We start from the raw sequence: 10,714 nt of genomic DNA on the forward strand, positions 1-10,714 counted from the left end.
GAATGGTTGGATGGGAATGGCTGGATGGGAATGGTTGGATGGAATGGTTGGATGGGAATGGTTGGATGGGAATGGTTGGATGGGAAGGGTTGGATGGGAAGGGTTGGATGGGAATGGTTGGATGGGAATGGTTGGATGGGAATGGTTGGATGGGAATGGCTGGATGGGAATGGTTGGATGGAATGGTCACCTGGCAGAGAGCAGTAGGGAGATGGCCGGTCAGGGTGGGACAGTGCCACAACCCCACCTCACCTGGCGTTAAACCGAGACTGAGATGGAAGGCAAAGGGAAGAATGTGAAGGACCTGGCTGTGCTGGCAGCACGAGCAGCTCCCCAGGCAGGCTGGAGGTGGTGAGGCCAGCAGAGCCACATGTGACACCCAGTGTGACACCCGGTGTGACACCCATGTGTGATGGTGTTCACAGGGGTCCCAGGATGAGGGAAGAGACGAGGATCTGACTCCATGTTTCACAAGGCTGATTGATTATTTTATTATATATATTACATTAACACTATACTAAAAGAATAGAAGAAAATGTTTCATCAGAAGGCTGGCTAAGAATAGAAAGAAAAAGAAAGAAAGAATGATAACAAAGGTTTGTGGCTCGGCTCTGTGTCCCAGCCAGCTGACTGTGATTGGCCATTAATTAGAAACAACCCCATGAGACCAATCCCAGATGCACCTGTTGCATCCCACAGCAGCAGATAACCATTGCTTGCATTTTGTTCCTGAGGCCTCCCAGCTTCTCAGGAGGAAAAGTCCTAAGGAAAGGATTTTCCATAAAAGATATTTGTGCCACCCCCGTGTGCCACCAGTGTGTGACACCCCCGGGACTGTCCCCACACCAAACCCAAAGGGGCACAGCCAGCCCAGCAAACTCAGTTCCTCTTTAGGCAAATGCTCAGTCCCTGCCCAAAGCAGGCAATCAGCTCCAATTTGGAGCAGCCCTTGACAAGCTTGCTGTTTATTGCAGCCCATGTGTCTCCTCTCTGGTTCTGTTAAGCACAGCCCTGTGCCATAATATCATTTTCCTGACTCTCACACCACTGACAGCGCATCCATCATTCTTCATAATTGCATCTAACAAATATTGATTTTGTCTCCGAAAGAGTAAACAGAAATATTAAAGTTCTTTTGCAGAAGGCAGAAACACTCACAGAAAGCGCATTTAAACAGGGGGAGGAGGATGAAGCCTGGACAGAACATATGGCTGTGAGAAAGCAGCACCGATTTGCACTGGCTACAAAATGCAGTGAAACAGTGCAGAAGTGTGCCAAGGAAATGCCATGGGGACAGGTGGCAGCTTCCCTGTGCTCTGTGTCCCACAGAGGGGCTCCAAACACATCCCTTCCTCCCTGGAGAGAGGGACTGGCTGAGGCTGCCCTCAGGACAGTTAATGCTGATTAATGAAAGGTTAATGCTGATTAATGAACGGTTAATGCTGATTACAGGCACTGCTGGCTGCCTCACTGTGGGCCACAGCACTGCCACCCTGGCCCTGCCCTGCTGGGGACAGCACAGCTGGCACTGCTGGGGACAGCACAGCTGGCACTGCCACCCTGTCCCTGCCCTGCTGGGGACAGCACAGCTGGCACTGCTGGGGACAGCACAGCTGGCACTGCCACCCTGTCCCTGCCCTGCTGGGGACAGCACAGCTGGCACTGCCACCCTGTCCCTGCCCTGCTGGGGACAGCACAGCTGGCACTGCCACCTGTCCCTGCACTGCTGGGGACAGCACAGCTGGCACTGCCACCCTGTCCCTGCACTGCTGGGGACAGCACAGCTGGCACTGCTGGGGACAGCACAGCTGGCACTGCCACCCTGTCCCTGCCCTGCTGGGGACAGCACAGCTGGCACAGGGCTCCGAGCAGAGCCTGGGGCAAACCCTGCCCACGGGATGGGCTTTAGGGCCCTTCCAACGCAAACCAGGGGGCTCCATGGTGATGTTTGGCTCTTCCACTCTGTGCCTTTAATGTCCCCCCTGGAGAAGCTCTGGGCAGGCAGAGATCAGCCCAGCTGTGTGTGCAGGAGCTGCCAGTGGCAGCAGGCAGTGCCAGGGCAAACCAGCAGGGTGAGGGAGAGCTCCTGGGGCTGGGGGGATGCTGGTCCCAGCTATGCACAAGCTCTCCTCTCCCCTGAGAAAACTCAGGTTACATCCAAAGCCTCTCCTCTCACTCGTGAAACTGCCACAGAGCAAAAGGTTGTCCTAATGAGCCAATGGTTTCTTTGCTCAAGGATTTTCCCCCAGTTCTGCTGCAATTCCCCAGGAGCAGCTCTTCCAGCCCCAGCCCTGCGGGCAGCATGCTCAGATGTTTATTTCAGCAGGGGAGGCTCTGTTTGGAGACAACTCTGAGAGGGGAAAACCACTAATCTCTCAAATCAATCAGCAGTGCCTTGGCATGTAATAAACACCAATTTCTAGAGGAGAAATCTTTCTAGAGAAACTTGATCGACTCTCTGACAGTGTTACGGGGTTGGAAGATGAAAAGAAAAGTTATAAATTGGAGTTGCAGTGAAATATTGGGTTTCATGTCTTGCTGCATCTTGATTGCTCATATGCTTTGAGCTGTGTGTGGAAAATCCCCCCACACTGGAAATGAGAAGGCAGTGAAACAGCCAGGGACCAAGGATGGGGAGCAATCCCCAGCCCGTGGGCTCCCTGCAATGCCAGGGATGCAGGAATTGCAATGCCCTGCAAACCCAGACCTGTGCCCCCAGCAGCCACGGAAAAACCCCGGTCAGAGCAGATGCCATGGTGAGTGGGGCACAAACTCAACCCAGGCCAGGCTGGCCAGGGCTGGGAGCACCTGGGACAGGGGAAGGTGTCCCTGCCATGGCAGGGTGGCACTGGGGGGGCTTTGAGGTCACTTCTGAGCCAAGCCAGGCTGGGATGATTGTGTGACCCAGCTCAGGGGCAGCTGATGGGCCAAGGCTCTGGTCCAGCTGAGCTGAGCTGCAGGCTCTGCCTTGGGTCACCTGCACAGCCCAGCCCAGCCCAGCCGTGCCCCCCTGCAGGCTCTGCTGCTGCTGCTGCTGCTGTTCCTCGGGCACAGAAAGCTCCTGTGCTAGAGCTGATGCCTGTCCCAATCACCTCCTCTCCCTGCCCTGATCCCCCTGCTGGGACTGGGAGCTGACCCCAGGAGTGCTGCAGGGACCCAGCAGAGCCCAGGGGTGAAGCCAGGGGTGCAGCAGAGCACAGGGATAAAGCCAGGCCTCCCTGAGCAGGGATCCAGAGCCCAGGGATAAAGCCAGGCCTCTCTGAGCAGGGATGCAGCAGAGCCCAGGGATAAAGCCAGGCCTCCCTGAGCAGGGATCCAGAGCCCAGGTGCAAAGCCAGGCCTCCCTGAGCAGGGATCCAGAGCCCAGGGATAAAGCCAGGCCTCCCTGAGCAGGGATCCAGAGCCCAGGTGCAAAGCCAGGCCTCCCTGAGCAGGGATCCAGAGCCCAGGGATAAAGCCAGGCCTCCCTGAGCAGGGATCCAGAGCCCAGGTGCAAAGCCAGGCCTCCCTGAGCAGGGACCCAGCAGAGCCCAGGGATAAAGCCAGGCCTCCCTGAGCAGGGATCCAGAGCCCAGGGATAAAGCCAGGGATGGAGCAGAGCCCAAGGATAAAGCCAGGCCTCCCTGAGCAGGGATCCAGAGCCCAGGGATAAAGCCAGGGATGGAGCAGAGCCCAGGGATAAAGCCAGGGATGGAGCAGAGCCCAAGGATAAAGCCAGGCCTCCCTGAGCAGGGATCCAGAGCCCAGGTGCAAAGCCAGGCCTCTCTGAGCAGAGATCCAGCAGAGCCCAGGGATAAAGCCAGGCCTCTCTGAGCAGGGATCCAGAGCCCAGGTGCAAAGCCAGGCCTCTCTGAGCAGAGATCCAGCAGAGCCCAGGTGCAAAGCCAGGCCTCTCTGAGCAGGGATCCAGAGCCCAGGTGCAAAGCCAGGCCTCTCTGAGCAGAGATCCAGCAGAGCCCAGGTGCAAAGCCAGGCCTCTCTGAGCAGGGATCCAGAGCCCAGGTGCAAAGCCAGGCCTCTCTGAGCAGGGATCCAGAGCCAGAGGCTCTCGTGTGTTCCTGTGCTGAAAGCTCAGGAGTGAATTGATGAATCCTCCTGTCTGGAGCAGAGGGGACAAAATCCTGCCGAGTTCATTTCCTCAGTGACACCTCTGCTCTAACACACCCAGCCTCTCACTGCTTTGATCTCTCTCCTCCAATCTGTCTTTTGTGTTTCCTCTCCTGTTCCACCCCTAATTCTTTCTTAATTCCTCCTATAAAAAATGACTGAGGGACCAGTAGGAAATGTCCACAGTGGCAGCGAGTCAGGTCCTCATCTGCTCTTACAGCAGTGGATGAGAGCAGTTTCCAGCTCTAATATGTTACATCGAAAGGAAAAAAGCTGCTTTAAAAATCTATATTAAAGCTTTTATCCAATTAATATTTCATCACAGCTGCCTGGGAGAGACTCGTCACTCCTCAGTCGTTTCATTCTAAGCAGCTAAAACCCATTTGTGCAGTTGTAAATCCTTACTTTCTAATATGCATTTTTTGTAAGGTACTAATTAAAAAAAATAATTTAAGGAAATGTTTTTTCCTCGATTGGCTTCTCCCTCTGATTGCTTTTTGCAGCGTGAGGAACAAGCAGTAAACCCTGGCAGTGGCTGTGCCCAGGGCTGAGCATTTCCCCTGCCCCGGCCAGGGAGCAGTTAGCAGAGCACTGTCCTCGTGGGTTTGGGAAACCCTGACGGGCACCGGCGTGGTGAGAGCCGGGCGGGATGTGGGGTGTGGGATCCTGGGTCGGGATGGGCATGTGGGACATGGGATGGGGGATCTGGGATACAGGATGGGGAATACCAGGTGTGGGATGTGGGACATGGGATGGGGGATCTGGGATACAGGATGGGGAATACCAGGTGTGGGATGTGGGGTGTGGGATCCTGGGTCGGGATGGGGATGTGGGACATGGCATGGGGGATCTGGGATCGGGATCTAGGATGGGGGCTACCAGGTGTGGGACGCAGGATATGGGATGAGGGGTGTGGGATACCGGATCTGGGATCCTGGATGTGGGATACCGGGTGTGGGATATGGGATATGGGATGAGGGATACCGGATCCGGGATGCGGGACATGGGATGGGGGATATCCGGATGGGGGATACCGGCTGCAGGATGCGGGATCCGGCATGTCGGATCTGGGAAGGGGAATCCGGGCTATCGGATCTGGGAAGGGGAATCTGGGATGCGGGATCTGGGTTTCCAGAGCTGGGATACCGGCTGCAGGATGCGGGATCCTGGGTGTCAGACCTGGGAAGGGGGTTGCGGGATGCCGGATGCGGGGCGCAGCCTCCATCGGTGCGGGAGCAGTGCCCCCTGTTGCCCGCGGCGCTGGCACCGCCCGGAGCCATCGAGTGCCCCAAGGTAATGTAATCCCTACATCGGATTCATTCCTCGCTTTTGCCCCGCACGCACTCAGCTGCCTTTGCGTGATTTCCATGTTTCCCCACGCCAGACGCTGTGTTAGGAGTGAACCCCCAGGACTCACTGAGCCCAAATCCCCTGTCCTTGCAGAACTCTCCAGAAGTAAAGCATACCTGAGAGCTCCCAGGTGCTCCCTGTCCCGGATGGGGGCAGGCAGCTGCTTTCAGATCCCAGTCACTGAGATGGGGCATTCCCAGCACACCGGGATGGGGCATCCCCATCTCACTGGGATGGGGCATTCCCAGCACAACGGGATGGGGCATTCCCACACACTGGGATGAGCATTCCCATCTCACTGGGATGGGGCATTCCCATCTCACTGGGATGGGGCATTCCCAGACACTGGGATGGGGCATTCCCAGCACAACGGGATGGGGCATTCCCATCTCACTGGGATGGAGCATTCCCAGTCACTGGGATGGGGCATTCCCACACACTGGGATGGGGCATTCCCAGTCACTGGGATGGGGCATTCCCATCCTACTGGGATGGGGCATTCCCACACACTGGGATGGGGCATTCCCAGTCACTGGATGGAGCATTCCCATCTCACTGGGATGGGGCATTCCCACACACTGGGATGAGCATTCCCAGTCACTGGGATGAGCATTCCCAGCACAACGGGATGGGGCATTCCCACACACTGGGATGGGGCATTCCCAGTCACTGGGATGGGGCATTCCCAGTCACTGGGATGGGGCATTCCCAGCACACTGGGATGAGCATTCCCAGTCACTGGGATGGAGCATTCCCAGCACACTGGGATGGGGCATTCCCATCTAACTGGGATGGGGCATTCCCAGTCACTGGGATGGGGCATTCCCAGTCACTGGGATGAGCATTCCCACACACTGGGATGAGCATTCCCACACACTGGGATGGGGCATTCCCATCTCACTGGGATGGGGCATTCCCAGACACTGGGATGGGGCATTCCCACACACTGGGATGGGGCATTCCCATCTCACTGGGATGGGGCATTCCCAGCACACTGGGATGGGGCATTCCCAGCACACCGGGATGGGGCATTCCCACACACTGGGATGGGGCATTCCCATCTCACTGGGATGGGGCATTCCCAGTCACTGGGATGAGGCATTCCCATCTCACTGGGATGGGGCATTCCCAGCACACTGGGATGAGCATTCCCAGTCACTGGGATGAGCATTCCCAGCACAACGGGATGGGGCATTCCCAGCACACTGGGATGGGGCATTCCCAGTCACTGGGATGGAGCATTCCCAGCACACTGGGATGGGGCATTCCCATCTAACTGGGATGGGGCATTCCCAGTCACTGGGATGGGGCATTCCCAGTCACTGGGATGAGCATTCCCACACACTGGGATGAGCATTCCCAGACACTGGGATGAGCATTCCCATCTCACTGGGATGAGCATTCCCATCTCACTGGGATGGGGCATTCCCAGCACACCGGGATGGGGCATTCCCAGACACTGGGATGGGGCATTCCCAGCACAACGGGATGGGGCATTCCCATCTCACTGGGATGAGCATTCCCATCTCACTGGGATGAGCATTCCCAGTCACTGGGATGAGCATTCCCAGTCACTGGGATGAGCATTCCCAGTCACTGACCCTGTGTCCGTGTCTGGTGCTGAAGGGTCCCTGGGCAGCTCCTGGGCTGTCCCCAGAGGAATCACCCAGTGCTGAGCTCAGCACTCAGCTCAGCAAGGGCAGCAAGTGCTCTGTATCTCTGCAGATCAGACATTCCCACTCGACAGGTAATTAGGGCAGCGAGTGCCCAATTTTCTCCAGGCAGCCCGAAGGAAAATGCTCACCTGATGCAGTTTAACACAATTAACACGGGCACCTGCAGCACCTGCTCGGGGTCGCAGGAGCAAGCTGCTCCCCAGTAACAGGTTCCAAGAGAAGGAATCAGCGATTCCCCTCTGCTGCTCATCCTGGCCCTGGCAACCCTCCTACACATCTTCCACTGCCCTTCTGGGGCTGTGCATCCCAACTCAGCCCCCAGCAGCAACGGGGAGTGGGAAAGAAGCATGGAATCATGGCATGGGTTGGGTTGGGAGGGATGTCAGAGCCCCCCCAGTGCCAGCCCTGCCATGGCAGGGACACCTCCCACTGTCCCAGGGTGCCCCAATGTCCAGCCTGGCCCTGGGCACTGCCAGGGATGCAGGGGCAGCCACAGCAAATCTGGGCACCTGTGCCAGGGCTGCCCACCCTCATTTAGAGCTGCCAACCCCTCTCAGGGGAAATGCTGGAGCACAGAACTCTGACAGTGCCCCCGTGCAGAGCCACGAGCTCACAGCCTGCTGCTCTGGGCAGGAAAAGAAACGGTGCTGGCCTCAATGGCAGCGCAGGAGCTGCCCCTGCTCAGCCCCACCAGGGCCAGCCAAGGGCAGCCAGTGTCCCCTGGGGAAGTGAATGTCCCCAGGTGAAGCCAATGTTCCCAGGTGAAACCAATGTCCCCAGGTGAAACCAATGTCCCCAGGTGAAGCCAATGTTCCCAGGTGAAACCAATGTCCCCAGGTGAAACCAATGTCCCCAGGTGAAGCCAATGTTCCCAGGTGAAACCAATGTCTCCAGGTGAAACCAATGTCTCCAGGAGAAATCAATGTCTCCAGGTGAAACCAATGTCCCCAGGTGAAACCAATGTTCCCAGGTGAAATCAATGTCCTCAGGTGAAATCAATGTCCCCAGGTGAAATCAATGTCTGCAGGTGAAACCAATGTCCCCAGGTGAAACCAATGTCCCCAGGTGAAATCAATGTTCCCAGGTGAAATCAATGTCCTGAGGTGAAATCAATGTCTCCAGGTACAGCCAATGTCCCCAGGTGAAATCAATGTCTCCAGGTGAAACCAATGTCTCCAGGTGAAATCAATGTCTCCAGGTGAAACCAATGTCTCCAGGTACAGCCAATGTCCCCAGGTGAAATCAATGTCTCCAGGTGAACTCAATGTCCCCAGGTGAAACCAATGTCCCCAGGTGAAATCAATGTCTCCAGGTACAGCCAATGTCCCCACATGAAGCCAATGTCCTCAGGTGAAATTAATGCCCTCACATGAAGCAGATGTCCCCACATGAAGCAGATGTCCCCAGGTAAAGCCAATGTCCCCAGGTGAAGCCAATGTCCCCAGGTGAAACCAATGTCCCCAGGTGAAATCAATGTCCCCAGGTGAAGCCGATGTCCCCAGGTGAAGCAGAATGGAACACGAATGGAAGCTATCCCAGGGAATTCCTCCTCTAACCCAACCCTGCTGCCCATCTCCCCTGCTGTGCCCTCTGGTCCCGTGGTTATCAATCCGCCCCTGGACCTCCTGGGTTGCCAGATGGAAATTATGCATTCACTCTTACAGGGTATAAAAATGATTCCTCAAATTTTACCTTGTGACAGAGAATTTCCATACAAAACACTCCTCCTGTATCAGTATTCTACCCACAGATGGAGAGCGTGTGAATTTTGGAAATGGGTTCAGAATCATTTCCTTGTGTTTTACATATTTTTCACTTTAAAGAAAGATGAAAAACCATGACCCAGAGAAGCCGGTCCATTAAGATCAATCTCCATAATTTTGTAGTCATTAAACAAAAAATCCTACTAGTCCCTCTTTTCATTCACGTGTAGAGGCTGTGTCGGAAAGACCCCAAAAGTTTGAGTGGTTTCAGTAAAACTGCAGTTGTAAGAACGGTGTAATAAGGACCAATGGTGCCACCAAGTGGGGACGTGTGGAAATGGAAAAATGGCGATTTTTGTGATATCTGTGATTCCTCCTTGGGATGGAAAGGCAAGAAGAGCAGCAATAGCCACTTCAGTGAAGGGCATTACACTGCCTGTCCCCTCAGACCCCGGGGCTCCATATCTGTTATTTAAATTTTTAAGCACCATAGCATTGAAAATATCGGAAAAATCAAAAGCTGTGGGAAAAGTCTTTCCCGTTCCAAACGTTTTATTTTTCCACACGCTGAGAAGCTGTGGCTGCCCTGGATCCCTGGCAGTGCCCAAGGCCAGGCTGGAGCACCCTGGGTTAGGGAAGGTGTCCCTGCCATGGCAGGGGTGGCACTGAGAGCTTTGAGGTCCCTTCCAGCCCAATCCACTCTGGAATTCTGTAACCATGGGCAGCAGCTCCAAGGAGAACTCAGCAGAGAAGCCAAAAGCCCTGGGGCTGACAAAACCCAAGAGCAGGAGCAGAGGCCGAGGCACAGCTGAGGGATGTTCCTGCAGCACAGCCCAGGACAGCAGGGAGCACTGCTGCCCATGGAAAACACCCAGGAAAACATTCCCAGGATTCGCAGGCAGGCAGGGTGAGCAAGGCAGCAAACAGGAGACATCACCTCCAGCTCTGACCAAAAAGAAAACAAAACGTTGAAGCAGGCAATAGTTGAGAACCAAAGAACTGTGTAATGTAATAAACCAAATATTTGCAACTCATTAAAATGCACTACTTTGATAAAAGCAGGAATATTTTACAATTCCAAAGCCTGAACTCCTCCCAGGAACTTTTTTGGTGTTTGGAATTGCTGTAATGTTCAGCTGAAGCACCCAAAGAAGGGCCCAAAGGAGGAGGGATCTGTGGGTCACAGCCCCATTCCCAGCTGCATTTTCTGTCTGGTTGCACAGAAGGGTTGGGGTGCAGCACCCACCCGTGCTCCTGGCACTCTACACAGCAGGCTGAGCATCAGCACCAAATCTGGGCAAGGAGCAGCAGCAATGTCCATGAGAGAACCCGAGAGCTGGGGCAGGCGAGTGCCAGCAGCAGGGTGGGACAGGGACAGGGACAGGGACAGGGACAGGGACAGGGGCAGGGACAGGAGCAGGGACAGGAGTAGGGTGGGACAGGGACAGGGACAGGGACAGGGCAGGGACAGGGACAGGGGCAGGGACAGGGACAGGGACAGGACAGGGACAGGGACAGGAGCAAGGACAGGGACAGGGACAGGGACAGGGGCAGGGACAGGGACAGGACAGGGACAGGGACAGGAGCAGGGGCAGGGACAGGGACAGGGACAGGGACAGGACAGGGACAGGGACAGGGGCAGGGACAGGGACAGGGACAGGGACAGGGACAGGGATGGGACAGGAGCAAGGACAGGGACAGGGACAGGGGCAGGGACAGGGGCAGGGACAGGGACAGGGACAGGGACAGGGACAGGGACAGGAGCAGGGGCAGGGGCAGGGACAGGGACAGGGACAGGGCAGGGACAGGAGCAGGGACAGGGACAGGGACAGGGGCAGGGACAGGGACAGGGACAGGGACAGGGACAGGGACAGGGAC

The sequence above is a fragment of the Melospiza georgiana genome, chromosome 8 (genome assembly GCF_028018845.1).
Source record: "Melospiza georgiana isolate bMelGeo1 chromosome 8, bMelGeo1.pri, whole genome shotgun sequence".
Taxonomy (NCBI): domain Eukaryota; kingdom Metazoa; phylum Chordata; class Aves; order Passeriformes; family Passerellidae; genus Melospiza; species Melospiza georgiana.